Source organism: Pinus tabuliformis, chromosome 6 (assembly GCF_031772625.1).
Source record: "Pinus tabuliformis cultivar Carrire ecotype Pingquan chromosome 6, CPIR1, whole genome shotgun sequence".
NCBI lineage: Eukaryota > Viridiplantae > Streptophyta > Pinopsida > Pinales > Pinaceae > Pinus > Pinus tabuliformis.
In genome coordinates, this window is record NC_142292.1 from 1,697,300,168 (window position 1) to 1,697,305,737 (window position 5,570).

At 38.7% G+C, this 5,570-nt stretch overlaps 1 pseudogene; it reads left to right on the forward strand.

Moving 5' to 3' along the window:
* The first annotated feature begins 1,144 nt into the window (after positions 1-1,144).
* LOC149265507 (cytochrome P450 94B1 pseudogene) lies at positions 1,145-2,986 on the forward strand (annotated as a pseudogene).
* Positions 2,987-5,570: the final 2,584 nt, after the last annotated feature.

Here is a 5,570-nt window from a genome sequence, read left to right on the forward strand (position 1 = left end):
TTGCTAATCACATCCTAAAATATTTTGCAAATTGAGATGAATGACCCAAGCCATTAAACTCAGGTTTAAGAGTTTGAAAGTCACTATCTATAACTTACGTCTTTATCAAATCATAAGAGGTATATGTCTCTTTGTATGGTTGTTGTTTCTTTTTATATAAAACTTGCTAATCACATTCTAAAATATTTTGGAAATCTACAATCCAGAAATATGACCTAAGTCATTAAACTCATGTTCAAGAGTTTGAAGACGAGCATCCATAGCTTACATGTTTATCTATGATAACTTACATGTTTATCAAATCATAGATAATATATCTCTTTGTATGGTGGTTGCTTCTCTCTATTCCAAACTTGTTAATCACATTTTAAAATATTTTCGAATGTTTATCTATGATAGCTTACATGTTTATCAAATCATAGATAATATATCTCTTTGTATGATGGTTGCTTCTCTCTATTCCAAACTTGTTAATCACATTCTAAAATATTTTTGAAATCTACAATCCAGATAGATATAGATATAGATAAATAAATGACAAAGTGGTTCAAAAGTTTGGAGGCCACCCTCCATGACTTAATGTTTTGGTGGAGTTGCAGCAAAGTTTGGAGGCGACCCTCTATGACTTACATGTTTTGGTGGAGTTGCAGTGACTTACTTCCAGCGAGTTTCATGCCAAAAATATCTCCTTTTAAGGCTATATTTATTTTAGTTAACTGATAGCCTACGGCCGTGGTGACCTAGGGCTAGAGGGCAAGGGTCCATGGTTCGCACGTTTGGATGTGTCATGTTGTGTATCATGAAACGCATGAGTTTGAACGATATTTTATACTTGCCGGAAATGCTTTATACCTGCCAGACAAGTTCGCTTTCTTTATCCCATTGGGGTTAAAGAGGAGCACAAGGAAGCGTTGCTGCTAGCGACAGCGGCAAGTCGAGGAGGGAAAAGCGGTCACGTGAAATATATGTGGGAAGGGAGATAATTTTTATTTTAGTTAACGCATAATTATTCCACATGCCCTGGCGAGAATAGCGTGGACCAACATGAAATTGACACCTAGAAGCCAAGGCCGGGTCGATTTGCATCACCATATGCGCGCTCACTCTCTTTGTTGCCTTCTTTATATAAGCGGTTTCGCAGAAAGTAGAGAGACCGAAGCCAAGCGCGCTCTCCCTGTTAAATATTCATGGAGATCCTTTGTCCACCTGCTGTTGCTCTGCCGCTTGGGGTGCTGCTGCTGCTGGTACTCATAGTTTGCGTTTTCTATAGAATTCTGTCTCGTCCCAGGCTTGTTTCCGGCCCGAGATCATATCCGGTCGTGGGTTCTTTATTTGCGTTTTCCAAGAATGGAGACCGCCTGCTTCAATGGTACGCAGAAATGCTCGCAGAATCCCCCACGCAGACCATTCTGGTCGAGCGACTGGGAGCGGTTCGGACAGTTGTGACGGCGAATCCTGAGAATATTAAGTATATACTGAAGACCCAATTCGACAATTATCCAAAGGGGAAGCCCTTTACGGCCATTCTGCACGATCTGTTGGGGAAGGGGATCTTTAATTCCGACGGGAATGCCTGGAAATTGCAGCGCAAGGTTGCCAGCTACGAGTTCAACACTCGCTCTCTGCGGGAATTTGTTCTGCGAGTCGTTGAAGAGGTCACGGATCGACTCCTGCCGATTCTTGACGAGGCCAGCCAGACGGGCAGAGGATTGGATTTTCAGGACATTCTGCAGCGTTTCGCGTTTGATAATATATGCAAAGTTGCGTTCGGGATCGATCCGGCTAGCCTTGATGCGAGCCTTTCTGTTTCGGAGTTCGCGCAGGCTTTCGATGTGGCGACCGAGCTCAGCGCTCGGCGCTCCACTGCGCCGATCTCGTTGGCGTGGAAGATAAAGAGGATGCTCAACATTGGGTCGGAAAAACGCCTCCGCTGCGCAGTAAAGGCCGTGCACGAGTTCGCCATGGATGTCATTCGGCAGCGGAGGCTGGAAATGAGCGGCACTGGTCCCTGCAAACAGGACCTGCTGTCAAGATTCATGGCGCTGGCCAACGTTCAAGCTGATCTGGCCCAACAAGAAACCCATAACTCCGAAGAATTTCTCCGCGATACCATCATAAGTTTCCTCTTGGCCGGCAGAGACAGCACCTCGGCTGCACTAACCTGGTTCTTCTGGCTGCTCTCCTCACATCCCCATGTCGAGGAAGCCATACGCAGAGAAATCGCGTGTCTCATGGCCACCAGGCCCGAACCCAAATGCCATAATCCCTTCGTATTCTCATACGAAGAGCTGCAGAGCATGCATTACCTGCACGCCTCAATCTGCGAATCCATGAGACTTTACCCGCCGGTCCCTTGGGACTCCAAGCACGCCCTCCACAACGACGTCCTGCCCGACGGGACTTTTGTCCCCAAAGGCACTCGGGTAACTTACCACTCCTACGCCATGGGTCGTATAAATGCCATCTGGGGATCCGACTGTCTGCAATTCAAGCCGGAGAGATGGATCAACGAGGAAGGCCATTTTGTCCCCAAGTGTCCCTTCAAGTTCCCAGTCTTCCAGGGCGGAGTTCGTGTGTGTCTGGGCAAAGATATGGCGTTCCTTCAGATGAAATACATCGCTGCCTCTGTGATTCCCATGTTCAGAATACGTCCAGTCCACTGTAATGCAGATCCAAAGTACATTACCAGCTTGACTGCGCGCATGGTGGGCGGTCTTCCTGTTGTCGTTGAGAGGGTACCCCAAGTCCTCCACAATGTATTGTGACTTCCGCCTTCTATCAATCAATTTTCTTCTAACTTCCTGCCATAGGCGGCCCCACCGGAAGGGGCCACACACTCAGTCGGCTTAAAGGTGAATTGAACCCACGCCTTATGTCTCGTGATAAAGGGTCTAACACTTGGCATGGGATTCGACAGTCTGGCTATCCATCGAAGCTTTTATCAATCAATTTTACATGGGCGAATGTTATATAATTTATTGGAATATTTATGGAGTTTTCATAAATCCTTACTGATATTGTTAAACACTAGAGGAGCAGTCTAACTATCAGGGTTTTTGGGTTTTTTTTGTTTTTGTTTTTTTTTTTTTCCTGAAATTCCTGGTTACAATTAGGATAAGGGGTTTTTCGTTTTTTCTGGAATTCTTTTATACAATTGGAATGGGAATTAAGTGATATAATTTTTATTATGTTTATGTTTTTTTCACAGTTGAAATTAGTCCATGATAAATTATAAATTTAAGTTATTTAAAATGCATAAATTTAAGTTATTTAAAATGCATTGCATTGGAATGGGAATTAAGTGATATAATTTTTATTATGTTTATGTGAAAAATTAGTCCATGATAAATTATAAATTTAAGTTATTTAAAATGCATAAATTTAAGTTATTTAAAATGCATTGCATTGGAATGGGAATTAAGTGATATAATTTTTATTATGTTTATGTTTTTTTCACAGTTGAAATTAGTCCATGATAAATTATAAATTTAAGTTATTTAAAATGCATTTTGAAGTGTATAAATGGGTTGAGGTTTTTGATTGAAGTGTATAAATGGATTGAATGGATTGAGGTTTTTGATTGAAGGGTATAAATGGATTGAGATTTTTGATAAAATTATAAATTCCATTATTTAAGCTCAATTTTGAAGTGTAATTGAGCTGAAAGTGTATAGGATTCAGCTCAATGAAAATTGTAAGTGTATAGGATTCAGCTCAATGAAAATTGTAAGTTTAAGTTATTTAAAATACATTTTGGAGTTTATAAATAGATTGAGCTCGGTGAAAAATGGATTGGATTCAGCTCAATGAAAATTGTAAATTTAAGTTATTTAAAATACATTTTGGAGTGTATATTGGAGTGTATATATAGATTCTTGTAAATTTAAGTTATTTAAAATACATTTTGGAGTGTATAAATAGATTCAGCTCGATGAAATATGGATTCAGCTCAATGAAAATTGTAAATTTAAGTTATTTAAAATGGATTCAGCTTAATGAAGTTATTTAAAATACATTTTGGAGTGTATAAATAGATTCAGAAAAATGGATTCAGCTCAATGAAAATTGTAAATTTAAGTTATTTAAAATACATTTTGGAGTCTATAAATAGATTCAGCTCCATGAAAAATGGATTCAGCTCAATGAAAATTGTAAATTTAAGTTATTTAAAATACATTTTGGAGTGTATAAATAGATTCAGCTCGATGAAAATTGTAAATTTAAGTTATTTAAAATACATTTTGGAGTGTATAAATAGATTCAGCTCGATGAAATTTTGTTGAACTTGATTTCTTAGCTGAGCACTACATCACTGAAACTTTGCTGAATTATATCTCTGACACTTCCCTAAGCACTCAATCTCTACAAATTATATCACTGAAACTTAGCTGAGTACTTGATTTCAGCTGATTACATCAATTTTTATATCGGTTTATATTTTTTAAGCTAGAATCAGCTAATGAATTTTCTGGTAAGATTGTAAGTGGCTTAAATTACATTTTAGCATATATAAATATATTCAGCCCTTTGACTTGGCGGAATCACCGTATTTTCCAGAACTCCATCACGCCTCTGCAATCAATCTTGGTTTCCATTTTAGGATTTATGCCCTCCTCGGCGTAGCTCCTCCTTTTTATCAGGCTGTCTCTTTTTGCCTCAATTACGGCTCATATGTGTTATTCCTAATATGTTTTCAATTCGGCAAATACATCGCCCATTAGATTGATGTTGTAACAGCAGCTGGTTTTCTGTTATAAGGGATCAGCCTTCAGTATTATGTCTCCACAGAGACAACTGTATCTGAACAATTATATAATCTTAATATAATTACATCCTGCTTTTTTCTTTTGAAAAAAAAAATATATTCAGCCCTTTGAAACTTAGCAGAGCACTCAATTTCTTGCCTCAGCACTCATATCTGCAAATTATAGCATTCTATTTCTGCAAATTATATTACTGAAAGTTTGCTGAACACTTGATTTCCGCACGAGCACTTGATTTCTGCCGATTACATCACTAAAACTTAACATTCAAAAAAAAAAATCTCAACAAAATTTCAGCCAAAATTAACAAATAATTACCAGGAAAGAAAAAAAAAAAAAAAAAAACTAAACACAAAAAACCACCTCTGACGTTTAGACTGCATTCTCATAAAAATTGTTGATGGTTTCGAATTAAATGTGGGCATTATTATTCTAATCTTGTTTTGACTTTGCTCAACGAAAAATTAAATGACTCTAACATGGTGTGGACATGTAACAGACCCGGTACAGTGTAACGTCATCTCATATCCTCGTACTTTAATCCCAAGTTGCGTGATATAATTGCTGTACTTTAATGTCAGATTGCATTATAAAATTGTTATATTTCTCGATTTACAGACATTTGAAGCACGGCGAAATTTGCCACATCATTGTTAAAAATCAATTCCATAAATGGTGGCGCCACCATGTGATCTTACCGCGGCCAAATGTATCCAACACAGAGCGTCATGCATGCCAGAAAGCGTTCATCTAGTTTTGCGTCGCCCTCTTCCCAACTTGGGAAACCGTTGTGCCCTATTCTCGAGG